This window comes from Bombus terrestris, chromosome 15, assembly GCF_910591885.1.
Source record: "Bombus terrestris chromosome 15, iyBomTerr1.2, whole genome shotgun sequence".
Lineage (NCBI taxonomy): Eukaryota > Metazoa > Arthropoda > Insecta > Hymenoptera > Apidae > Bombus > Bombus terrestris.
In genome coordinates this window covers 9,648,066-9,661,704 of record NC_063283.1, presented here as the reverse complement: position 1 = coordinate 9,661,704, position 13,639 = coordinate 9,648,066, and the positions used below count along the sequence as shown (strand labels likewise).

The window sequence follows — 13,639 nt, the reverse complement described above, 5'->3', positions numbered from 1 at the left end:
CGCTTGATGCGAGTAAATTATTTTCTCTTTGTGTGAGAAGCGATTTACGAAAGGTTTCCCAGAGAATAAAATCCGAAGAAAATTGATGGCAACGTTCACGCAGCAAGGGCTGTTCTTCGTTCCTTAGTCACGATTTCTTGAATTCAGAAAGGGAAGAGGTTTCCAGCGTCTCGTAATTAAACCACGACTTTACGACGATGATTCGCGAGACGGCGAGAGTACCGGAGCCCGTCCAAACGAAAGCGCAAGGTTCACCCGTAAATTGCAGTATCATGTAGTATTTGCACAATCATTCCGGACGCGTAGTACGTGCTGAAGCCAACGGTGAGTGAACGTACGCGAGGGTGTGCTTTTGTCTTTCGCTCGTGCACCCACTTGCACTGTTGCAATAGCCTCGATAATTGCGTCAATTTGCGTATCCTGTGCGTTTATCGATTTTCCACCGTGATATCATTTTCACCCAATTCGTGTTTATCCCTTTTGCGTAAGAATTTCTATTTTACAAAGTATCTGTTTTTTTACGAAACGATCGCTGTATCGGTTATCCATCAAGAAATTTTCTGACGACAAAAGAATACAATTCGGTCGAGAGCGAAACCAAAGACGCGGCAGAGTTCAATTTTTAATAAACGCGTGAACGCTGTCAGGCAACTATCGTAATTGCGGTAAAAGATAAATAAAATATTATTCGAAGAAAGATCGGCAAACGAGGTCCGATTAATGCGTGTTAATCGTCGAATTTATGTAACGCGAATTGATGTGACAAGTGAAAGGGATCGATTATCGGTGTCGTCGAATAACCGTGCGTCGTTCCATGGGTTTATAACCGCACATGGACCGCGCTCGAGACCGGCAAAGACGTAATCGATAATGGAAACTTTACTTCCTCGATTCACGTCCACGCCTCTTGTTCACAATCCCTTCTTCTGTATTTCTGAAACTATCGGTCGAAATAGAATCGTACGATAGTTCGGGTCGAGGACCACGTAAATCTCTTCCCGGGTATTACACCAAATTCGAATCGTATCGTTGCAATTCCGGACGAGACAGCGAGGCGCTCGTAAGTCCTCGACGGATATACACTGGCGAAATTGTTGCGCCATGACCGCTCTATTGACCCTAAATGATGGTTTATAGTGTTCGGGAATATAGCCAATTGAAATCTCTCTGTACGGTTGCTTTCAGGAATAGTAGACCTAGTTGGTTAATGCCAGGCATTAATCAACGTCGAATCTTTTAGAGATAGGATTGAAATGGTTGGATTCGTGCATTCTTGGGGAAGATTAGATTCTAAACAACGTAAGTGGCTGGTAAGTGTAACGAGGTTCGATCGAGCCTGATCGAATGCCTCCGCTGCAGTTCGTAATACTTTTTCAATGTACGACAGGAACGAATCCTACCGACGTACATTGTATAATACTTGAAAATCGAACGAAGTGATATCTCTGAGATAGAATCGTTAACAAGCGTATGGAATTTTAAAATCGATCTTCCATGAAAGACATCGAACGTAATTTATCAAACATCTGTGCTTGGTATATGCGATTATTTGGAAAAGAACGATTGGTGTTCCTCGTCGTTGAAAAGCTAAGGTTAGCGAAACAGATTTTTCATTTGCGACAGAAAAAAGGAGAAAAGAATTGGTCGGAAAATAAAGGAAAATACTGGGAACGGGAGTCTCGAGGTTTATCCGGAAGTTGCGGCGGCGCACGCACGCAAGCGTGCACGCAAAGAATCTTCCGCGTGCGTGCGTGCGCGCGGGCGTCTGTTGCACGTTTTCACTGCAACCCGAGTTGCTGAAGGCGCGGCCCGATCTGTCGCGGTGTCCCCTTACAGATTTCTATGCAACTATAATTAGGTAACTGACACCAGTCCCCGTAGGAATCCCTGTTAGCTGCGAAGCTATGCCGGCGCGGAAAGTGGCGCGAATATTTTCGGCGCGAGGAAAGCCGAAATTAAACGCGGCGTCGTACTTTTACAAGCGCGCTCACAGCCTCGTATACTTAACCGGTGTTACTCACGGGTGCTTCCTCCTCTCGTCTATTCTCCTAGTAGTTACGCTTTGCTCCTGTCTTATTCTTTTCTTCTGGCCAGCCAGAGAGGTGTTTCTTCGTTTTACGCTCGCGCGAACCAGAGGTCACGCCTGGCTTTCTGTCACTGATGGCCCCCACTCTTTCCTATGCTCTTTCAACGAATCTTTCTTCCAACTCTTCTTCCACACACGATCGTTAAAATCAATTTGTCACGGTACGAATCATTCAGACAGAGCCACATTGATTAAGAAATTGGAAAGTGGAGCGGTGACGATGTTGGAATTATTATTTATATTTATTAAATTTACGTTCCGATTTACTATTATTTATATCGCGTCTTTTAAGAATGAAATATCAATCGCATACTTGGATAGGGAAATTGAACAAAATTTCAGATTTACGAAAAGTCGATCAACTTGACTTGCTTCTACTAAAATATGGAAGTCATGGCTGACGTTTTATTTACACCGCGATAATCGATTAAAGTGGAACTCCGCTGCACACTTGTTCCCCGTGTGGCTAAAATTAATTCTTCATTGTGAGGATCGATAACTAACGAGGTACAGTCTTCCTCTTTTCCCCTTTTGCAAAAGCTCGAGTATATAAGATAATATAATGAGCAACGAACAACTGTATTGATCGCTTACAATTTTGACTTAAGATCAATAGAAATGCGCGGAGGTAACAGAGAAATTAGAAATGTAACGTTGCAATGATGGTGCAATAGTATTTCACCAGCGATGCGTTAATAATATCAAGATGAAACGTGGAATCTGTGAATAATAAAACGAATGATTTCATAGTTATTTACACCTGTCGTCGAGTGATGTTTATTCGAGCGCGTGCATGGAAAATATGGCCGTTTACATTCCTGCGCCATTTTTACCACGACCCTAAGCGTTTCTTCATTCTCCAAATACTTGACTCAACGCCAAGCGGTTTTCGTTAGTCCCACTGCTGCTGTACGAGCTTTCCATTGGTTTTATATAAATCTGGGCGCAGGATGCGCTTCGTCTCGCCCCTTCAAATAATTAATTTGTTCCTTTGCAACGCGAACAAAGTTCCAGCGATGAATCGGCGACGAGAAAATGACACTTGTTATCGAAACCCGCGTATCTTTCATTCGATAGTTGTTAGACAAATCTTGAATATGTTCGCTGGTGATATTTTATCGATGACATGGTATCGAGTGAAAATGAGAAAGAACGTGGGAAGCGAAGGAAACGCGCGGTAGAAAACATCGAACCGATGGAAATGTGCCAAAGAGCGTGGTTTCAAAGGCACCATTTGTCATCCTTGTAAGCCGCAGGAAAGTGACTCTTTCCATCTGTTTCCCTCGGGCAAAAGTCATTCGAAACCCGTAACGTTTGCATTCGAGACGTTCCTACGATGGTCGTCTGTTCATTGTGTGGAAAATGAGAAGAAGGGTCGCAAGAAAGGGCGGAAATTATTTCAGTGCTATACAATTTAACGAAAAACGCTTGTTCCTTGTGTCAGGAATTTTCAAGCAACTCGGTTAAACGTTTCTAAAGAGGCAAAGTTTTCGTAATTTCTTCTACCATTACTTTCCAACGAAGCATTTCTTTTATCAAGCGCTACACACTTCACTTACGTAACATCGAACTTTTGCGATCCTTCGAAACATTAGTAAATGATACACAATTTAATGTGTTTAAACCTAATTAACACGTTGAATGCCATGGGGATTACCGGCATTCGACTTGGCCGTGGCGCCGTGGGGGTCACCGATGACCAAGATTAGTAGAAATACATAATTTGAACAAATGTCAATAGTTATAAATTTTTTATTATTACCATCGTTACTAAAATTGTGCGACGAAATTCGGTATAAAACATATAAAAACAGGTTTATTTATACATGAAATATAGATCTATTATGCGCGCCCCTACCAGTGGCTGTCGAACATGGGAAAATCCTGTTTTTTCCGTGTTTTATCTTAACGAACAATAATGCTAAAGAACGTTTCGACTTGAAAAATGTTTGATGGCAATTAAGGGCCTTGACAGTAAAGTAAAAAATGCTAGATCTTGTGACGGTTCTTTAGGATTATTATCCGAATAAGTACAACCAAGGGATGGATTATGATTTATGGTAGGTCCCGGGACATAACAATATAGAACAATTATTTAGCAACACGAAGAAACAATATGGGATAATTGATAATTGCAAAAAATAAGTGAATCGAGCGAAATTGCAGTACAGCGCCATGGGGGTTACCGGTGACCTCATTGAGATAAATTCATTAATGATGATTATGCACCGTAATATATCTCTTGTGTAATATTTCAACGTTATATATATCGTATAATAAAAATTTCATCGTTGTGCCACGGCCAAACCTTGTAAAACTGGCGTGCCATTCATAGCGTGTTGACCAACTATACCAACTATAATTGGTATTGTAAGTAGTATTAATTATAATTAATTATGATAAGTACAACGATGCGCAGATACTTTCTCTAACCATTGCATGTAAATTGGCCGTTTGCTGCTCATATTATTAATTCGAGTGAAACGATTTTGACAAATTTTCAACCATCCAAAATTTCCATTTTCCCGTCTTCTCAAAGTTACAGCAGCCAAGTTTTTCTTTTTCTTAATTTTTTTTTTTTTATTTAATTCTTTACATTCTCGATTTGTCCAATTTGGACATTTGGAAGAATTTTTTAACTATTTGATTATCATGTGGATGACTACCCCCAGCGGGGTACCATCCTCGCGTTTGTCAGGTTATATCCTTTGTATTCTCAACGAGAATTGATTGTAAATATTCTAACAAATAATTAAAAAAAAAAAAAAAAAAAAAAAAAATATTCTTTGTGAGGTCTGTTGGGTATTTCCTTTTCAGTCTTCTTTCCATGTTTTAGGTGTTGACCGTTTCCGCAGCCAGCCGGTTTGGGCGTGTTGCTATTCTTACTTTGTATTTTTCTGCATATCTATTAATTCCTTCCTTGACCGTTGGTATTCCCAGATCCCTCCGTATGTCCTCGTTTCTAACGTACCATGGAGCGTTTGCTATCGTTCTAGGAATTTTAACTTGTATTATCTCTATTTTGTTTATATGGCTCATTTCTGCTGTCCCCCATAGTGGTCCAGATTGGTTTTATGATCGTTTTGTATATTTTTAATTTATTTTCTATGCTTAATTTGGACTTTCGACTTGTTAGCCAAAATTTCCATTTTCCCGTCTTCTCAAAGCTACAGCAGCCAAGTACTGTACATTGTTTGTTGGCAAGTTACGGTCGAGAGAGCAGTAGGAAGAGACGGGGGAGGCTTAATGAAGACGGAACGTTGTTTCGCAGAAGCGTGACAAATTTATCCTACGGCCACGCTGTTCGTTATCGTGATTAATAATCGCGCAACAATGATCGCGAACTGTCGCGCGAGCTACCAAGAAAGCAGACGGGGCCTTGTCGTTCGACAATTGCCTTGGCAGACAGCAAACGTCAGCGTGTACGCCTTCCCCGATTCCTCCATATGCCAGCGTCAGGTCAGCAAACTGTTCTTAACGAGAACGAAGCGGAGAAACTCCCGCGAGACTCTGCTTTCGCATCCATCGATTTCATCCAGCTTCTTTGTTTTCTCGAGGGGGATGTTGACGAGAGCGAAAGGATTTTACGATTTTTGTCCAGAATTAGGCGCTGGAATGCCGACTGTTATTTCCAAGTCGTGGAACTATTGATTTCTTTCGCTGAAAAGCTACCGTTCCAGCATTCAAATTTAGACCAGAATTTGTCACAGGCTAAATCGATTAAAAATTTATACCACAATTCGAATTTACATTAAAAATAACGTTCAATTAATTCGATATTATACCGGAAAATTACGTTGTGTATACTCAAATTAGTAAAATAATAGTAAAGTTAATATGTAAGCGTATAGAATTTCCTGTAGCCTGTTTTGTGTACAATAGTACGGTTGAAACGTGAGTTCCATGGATACCACGAAAATAACGTTTGGTAAATTCTACTTTACATTGTAAATTTGTATTATGTACGGTAAATTTAACGAAATTCGATGCGTATATACAATATCGAACCACTGTCTCGTTGTAATCCACTAAGCATCGAGCGAGGAGATTATATATCCGTCAGTATCGAAAAAGGTCTGATCGTTGCTATCGTGGGTGGAGATTTACACAGATAATTGAGAAACTTTCAGATATTTCTCGCCTCTGAAAAAGGTGGCTAATCTCGAACCGGCCTGTCTCTCTTTCTCTCCAAACTACCGAATCGACCTGTTCTTCCTCTTTTGATACGTAAATTTCGTGGGCCACCGCTTGCTGGAATTGCTTTATTTGCATTTAATGGACTCTCGTATTTTTCGACGACCCAGCCCTGCAGAGAGTGGCTTCCTCGTGGGTTCTCCTCCAACTACCATAACCTACAACCAGCAAGCCAATAAACGTGCAAATATCTGCCGCTAATGCTGCGATTACAATTAAAAACAAGCTTTTTCGATCACGGTATCGACGTTAATTCCGTTTCACAATGAGATACCTCCGATCCCCGTTTCGAAACCGAGATTCACCGGGAACCGCAAGGGAACCAGGTAACCGCAATTAACACAGGTCGATAGACTCGATTTCGCTTTCCACGCCTTCCTTCCCTACTCTCGTTATTTTCTTATAACCCTGCAAAACACAAGGATCACCATGATCTACCGGTTCTTTTCAAAACTTCACCTGAAAATCCTCATCGCACGATTGATGACGAAGAAAATTATAATCAATGGAATAATCACGTAGATTATTATTTCTATTCCTTTATAAAGTATCGTCGAATCAACTTTTGGTTTTATTTTATAATATCGCGTGGTACCCGTGGCGTGGATTAAAAGGATTATACACAAATTTATATATCCGCGAAGAAGATAAATCAAACGGTTAAACGCATCAGTCACATTTTGCAAAAAGAACCTGGTAATTTATCCAAAGACGTGGGGTGAATTTTTGGAAAGGAACACGATTATAGAACGAGTTCTCGGTTTTCTACGAGGCTGAGGCGAGCAAACAGGGACGAGGAGAGAGTGGAGCCGCGGAGGGCGGGTGAACGACCTGCGGGGAATCGGTATTTGCGGCATTCCGGCGAGAACGATGAGGATGACCGAGTGCTCGCTCCCCCGATTATCCTCTTCGCTACCCTGCAACACAATGAATGAGAGAGTTTGCCTCTCGGTTTCTTTCTTCGTAAGTGCACCGGTAGCCAAGGTCACCGGAAGCCCCGGGAAAATTAACCTGCTTCTCCGGCTTCGACCGAGAACCCCGGGAACACGCGATCCTCGGATTCCTTCGTCTCTTTTTACACGCTCCTCATCCACCTTTTACGACTCCGACAACTGCTCTCCCTCGAACTCGTTCCACTCGATGAAAACTTCGCCTTGCAAAACGGTGATTCCGATCTCTCTACAATATAGGCAATCCGTACGAAACTGTATATTCAAGGCTGTAGGTCTATGATCGATGAAATTTTGAATTTCACCTGCGATTATTTGGAATTTATGAAAGAAATCGCGAAATGAAAATTTTGCTTAGCCAAACAAACACGCTTTCGTAGTGAACGTAAAATAAGCGAAATAGAATTCAATGAACACGATATACGTTTAACCTTGCTATACGATCTTGTACAGGTTTCTACGATATAGAGTACGGTGTCATTGGCGTTTGAAACACGGTTATTTCGTAGTTGGAAGGCGTGAAAGTATTGTCGACCGTTTTGTTGGATCGCGTAATTTCGCCTGGCACGTTTGCCGCAACCTTTGTCGGCCCGTTGCTTTTTAAGTCGTTGTGCAAAATGGCAATTTACGCAGGAAAGATCGGTTCTTTGCGCTGCGTTATCAGATGTTGCAACGTACTTTCTGTTTGGTGGCCAGCCTGCGTCAGGACTAGAAGGAATATTTATTTTCATCGGCGAGATCCGCATGGAGAGAGAACACAACGGGTGACCACGTGTTCCGTTCTGCAGCTGCAGTTCACATGGTCGACGAGAAAGTCAGCGTTTCGTTGCATTTGTGCGTGACGCTCGATTATCCTCCTACTGGCTGCAACACGTTGTCTTGTCAGTCCTTTCTTGTTCATTCTTCCATCAAACTTGGTATTTTCCGTCGTTTGACAAAACTTCGTAAAAAATCAGCTGTTCAGAAGCAACATCCATCAACTTCATATATTGGAAAGCGGAGAAAGAAGATGGTACTATAAATATTATTGTTTTTAATTTACGCCATTTCTCCAATTTATCCTTCGTATTCCGAATTCTTATTTTGTATAAAAAAATAATTCTAACCAATTAATCGTATCTCTAACAAACTGGATCGCGTATCCCAATTAGCATAAAATTAATTTACGAACAGGGGCTGTACATTGTCACAAAATGTTTTAATCTCGCACTTTGTGTCAGCTTGTATCTTTTTACAACGTTTCAATTCAAAACGCCGCAAATTTTTCTATAATTTTCTATTAGTCTGCTCAATGGGATCCGATCAATTTTATTTTCTCAGAATGTTCAGTGTTTTATTAAACTTCATCGAAACTCCTGGAATTTTTCAAGGATTGCGGTTGGTTTGGCTCAAAGTCGCACGATTATGCAAATCAGCGCTGCGTTTGTTTCTCTAAATCGAGCAAATTACTTTCTTCGTGGGCTAAAGAAGTCGAATCGATTAAACCGCCGGAACTCGAAGGACTGGGAAACGCCAGACCGGAACTCATTTCCCCGGAACACTGGCGAAGAATGCGCGCACGATCGTAACTACGTCCATCCAAGCAAAACGCGATCGTTACACCGCTAGGGGATTTAATGAAGCGAGATATTCGGACTAACGTTGCACTTAAGAATCCGCCGTAAAGTGTTTCACGATAAGTGCACTTGAAACTAAAACATTTCGCGTCACACCAAGCTGTTCCGTAAAGTTCAAGTTCTCAGATGGAAGAATATACGATCTAAAATATGCAAATGTCTTTATTACTTTGTAAAATAAATTCGTTTGTTCGTTATAGGTGCCGTTTAATCGGCAAATTAATTATTATAATTTACTATGTAGCTGCAATTTTTTCAAATAATTTTACATACAGCGATTAGAATGTTCGAGCACCATTCCAAAATTCTAAAATTAAATAATTAAATAAATTTCTAGCAACTTTAATAGTTGTGATAATAGTAATTTAGCTTTAATATTCTAAAACAAATATCGTATTTAGATGCACGTATTTTTCTCAAGCAAGAAATAATAAACCAAACGATTTCGAAATTTCACTAAATGTCCGAATAAGTATCGAATCACGACTTGGTTAATCATTTTCGACGTACGCTATTCTTCCAACGTTTCAAGCTATGAAATTGACAGATGTCCTAATACATATGAAAAGCAGTGTACCCTACATGGAATTCCATAGAATTCTTCATTCTTCCAAGCTTCGTTTACTCTTCAATTTCTATGGAAACGTCTAAACCGTTAAGCGATTCTGCGTGAAATCTCACGAATTCTATTCAATTCCGAAACAGGATACCTGCGTTTACTCGCACTTAAAATTCTCCAGCGTTTCAGCGAGACGACGAAGGGAAGTGGCATTAGCGGTTCTCGTGAAAAAAGGGCCGCGAAGGCGGACGGTTGATACGCGCGCGAAATCGATGCAAAAAGAGCTCGACGAAAGCTTTGTATGGAAAGCGAGGCGACGCTGAGAATTTTCCCGCGGCTGCCAACTCTTGCCAGCCGGCCGATTTCAGCGTTCGGCTAAATAGCTGCCCATATAAATATAAATAGCCGCCTGTCCTCGATTTCTCGATGGCCAGAACCAGCCGGATGCCGAGTACTACTCGACGTTCTCGCAGATGCCTTCTGTATACAACAGTTCGATTCAGTATCGAGGCGAAAAACTTCGCGGCGTTCACCCACTTGTCTTTCGGCCTCTTCATCGTCCTTCGTTTCGCGCGACTTGACAACTTGTTTGTCTGGCGAATCTCGTCGATCGAAACCGCGATACGATCGAACGAAATCAATGCAGGACTTTGTAGAGAAGCCGTCTTTTTTTGCGCAAATATAATAATCTAAAAGAGATACGACGCGATACTCGAGAACTGTCACGCACGAGCAATTTGTATTACTCGAAAAGTGCCATAAAACTAAAACATTTCGCGTCTCACCAAGCTGTTCCGCAAAATTCAAGTTCTCAGATGGGAGAATATCCGATCTAAAATATGCAAATGTCCCTATTACCTTAAGCTTGCAGAATAAATTCGTTTGATCGTTATAGGTGCCGCTTAATCGGCAAATTAATTATTATAAAATATTCGATAAAATATTCATACGACTGGAAGAAAAAGCAAGATAATATGGAAATATTGCACGCGATGTCCGTGTACTTTGAAGATGGCGATGAAACAAGTCCCGGTTAATCGTAAAGCATCTAGGAAGAACGCTAAAAGCGGATACGGAGGATTTTCCGCGCAAAGATCATCAACCTTGCATTTTCCTTCGGCGAGTGGCCGAGTTACAGGACATGGCAGAAAGGATTATTAATATCGGAGCGGGTTAATGATCGCGCGACTCGTTCGTCGAGACGGTGATTTATCAACGACGTAAACACTGCCCTGGAATTTCCCTGTTTGCTCCGCCGTCTCTCATTAGGCTTGTAACGCGTGGAAATCGTAGCTTGGTGTAAAATTAGATTTGCGAGGACGAGTCGCGAGCGTTGTGCAATTCGGCTGACGAAGGAGAGAGAACATCGGTGTAAGGCAACCCGATATGTCAGGATCTTCGAGTTTCGTTACTTCCAAACTCGGAGTCATTGTAAGAAATTGTAACTCTTCAGGCACGTTGTTCGTGGTGTCGATTCTTGATGACTCGTTCACATCGAAAGGATCGAACAGAAGCGATTTTGTCATGCTAACAATATCGATTTAGTTGCGCGATAATGTCCGTGTCTAAAGTTAATCGAAAAGAACGTTGTGTCGATAACGTTACGACAGAATTACAAGATTATGCAAACACAGATATAACAATATAATATGACAGGATTAATCAAAGAACGTAAAAAGTTTGCCGCGTTAGAAATAACCGGGATACGCGAACACCTTATGCGTCTTGCAATTACTCGGGACGATAGAATCAGCTTCGTATACGGTAGAAATTTGATGCGTTCGTATCATCGTAAGATCCCACGCGGTTATTTAAGAATCATAAAAACGAATCGCGCGCGCGTGGGACGATACACCGGAAACGTTTCGCTCGCCGTCCTCACCGTCTATCGTTCCGATGAATCTGCAAATTCTCCGAGCTCGTCTCGATGGAACAGGTTCGCGGTCTTCTCTCGCCTACATTCCTCTCCTTACGACAATCGCATCATTTGACGTAACTTTTGCATTCGCGGTACGTTACACGAGGGCCGAAGGTTACAGAATCCATCGAAAGAAAATAAAACGATCGTACAACGCGAACGAGCAGAACTGTAACACGCACGTCGAGGAGAAAACGAAGCGTAGCAAAAAGTCGGCAACGTGAATTACGAACTGGTCATGCGGTGTAAATCGATTTGTTCTAATACGAATATCGAAAGTTGTTGCTAATTTCCTTGCCTCTGTTCCGCGTCTTTTTCCGTCTTTTCCATTCGATTTCGCTCTGTAGGAAATTTCAATTTCGCAGGTGCAAAGTACAAGAATTGTTGATTCGATGAATCGATATACCCATGTGAAGTCAATGACGTTTTAAAATTAGAAGAGCTTTCAAGTTAGAGCTAATTGGAGATCGGCTAATAATAAAGTCGTCGAACGACGACCGAGGTTGTATCAAGTGATGCAAAACCAGCGTAATCCCATATTTCGACACGTGAACGACACAGAAAGATATTTTTAGAGAATCGTTTAATTCATATATCGTGAATACTCGTTCAGAGAATTTTATTCTTTTAATCAGTTTCTAAAGATTTCTAGAGCATCGACATCATCGCAACGAAATTATTTCATATCCGGTGGATAGCACGCGCGACGTTTGGCATTTTAGCTTCTAAATCTAAAGACGTATGCGGTGTACGAGGTTAACGTATTTTGCTTATGCGTAGTGTACTCTTTTACGATGTTTCGACGTGAAATGAAACGATACACGAGACAAGAAAGAAATGGAAGATTGTTTTCCACGAGGCAACGTGGAACGCGACTCGATCGAAATGCGGCAGCGTTCTTTGTGAATCAATTGCGATCGACGACGCTGATTGTAACAGTAAAACGATGAATTGCGCGCGTATCGCGTGCACGCAGCTTGGAATCGTCTGAAAGGCGGCGATTTGCAGTCGCCACACCAATTAAACCGGCATCTTCTCTTCGCCATTCCACATCGCTACCAACTTTATCCCGTTTGAAATTCGCACCCGCCGCGATTCCGTTAGAAAAAGAGATTCGCAAAATACCGTTCTATGATATTTTCCTGATTTAATAAATTTCAGCTCCGCGGAGTAATAAGTTGTATCAAAATCAACGCTCCAATTAGATGAGTAATTACGGTCTAGTATTTAGTTATAGCGCAGTGAATGAGTTCGTTACGTTTTCTCTGTTTAGCCAGCCATTGCTCTCCGAATTCCTTCGGTTTTTGCCATGTAGAAATATTTTATTTCTTACGCACTTGCGGTAAAATCGGCCGAACTGGAATTAATTGCATCGAAAGAAGAAATTTTTATTTATAAGGAAACTTTCTATCGAATCTTTCCGTTTAAATTCCAAGTAATTTTAGCCGCGTTACTTCCAATCGTCTTTCATAAACGTTGATATTGCACGCGAATCAGAGAAGAAGACCACTGCAGGAAGTGAAACGACACACCGGTGGATTACTTCGTTGCAACTTCGCGGGGTTATCGTCGATAAGGCGTGCGCTGACCCACGCGACACGATAATTTCAAGATCCCGCTTCGCGTCCAGTTAGTTTCCGTGAAATTTTAATCGTACACACTTAAAATTGATTTATACCCCTTTGTTTCGCGGGAACGAAGCGAAATCTGGGTCGAGCCGCGTAACTTTTTACGAGCGTGCTGCTTTCGATTCTTGTGCCTCCCTTAATGCTACATTTACTTCGAACAGAGAGCACGCTATTAACTATGAGAATTTTCAAAGACACGAGTCATCTAGCCGTTTAACTGGCGGACGTTGGCGCAAACGGTTCAGACAATTCAATATTCTTGCTTTAACGCTTGCGTAACGCACGTAATCGCCGTCGAGAACGATCGTAAATCAACGGTGTGAACGAACTTCGATCTCTAACGATCAACGTCTATGATGCATAGATTGATTTCACGGTCATATTCCGATTAATATCATCGTGTTTTCTTTAATAGAACTTGTTCATCGTCCGGTTCGAAGAATACGGACGGAACCGTACTGCTTTCAGCCAAAGTAAACCTGCAACGGAAGTCTCTCGTTTCCTCCGCCTAACTCGTTTAAGTCTCCTTGTTTTCAACATGGAACACAGTTCGCTGGCCGTGTCTTGACACCCGAACATGCTCGTAAACGCATGATTCGTGTGGTCGATGAACGATAATGCCGCCAGCGCGTTAAGCACAACTGCTCGCCAACTACTCGCGCAACGATTGTCAACAAAAGTAAATAAC

The 13,639-nt window shown here is 41.7% G+C and overlaps 1 protein-coding gene and 1 long non-coding RNA gene across 4 annotated transcripts in view; one reads left to right on the top strand and one right to left on the bottom strand.

Annotated features, from left to right (window-relative positions):
* The window catches only part of LOC100649516 (uncharacterized protein YFR016C), a 74,425-nt gene that overhangs the window by 40,982 nt on the left and 19,804 nt on the right, over positions 1-13,639 (bottom strand). The gene's annotated exons all lie outside the window — the stretch shown is intronic.
* The window catches only part of LOC125386472, a 65,837-nt gene that overhangs the window by 47,588 nt on the left and 4,610 nt on the right, over positions 1-13,639 (top strand). The gene's annotated exons all lie outside the window — the stretch shown is intronic.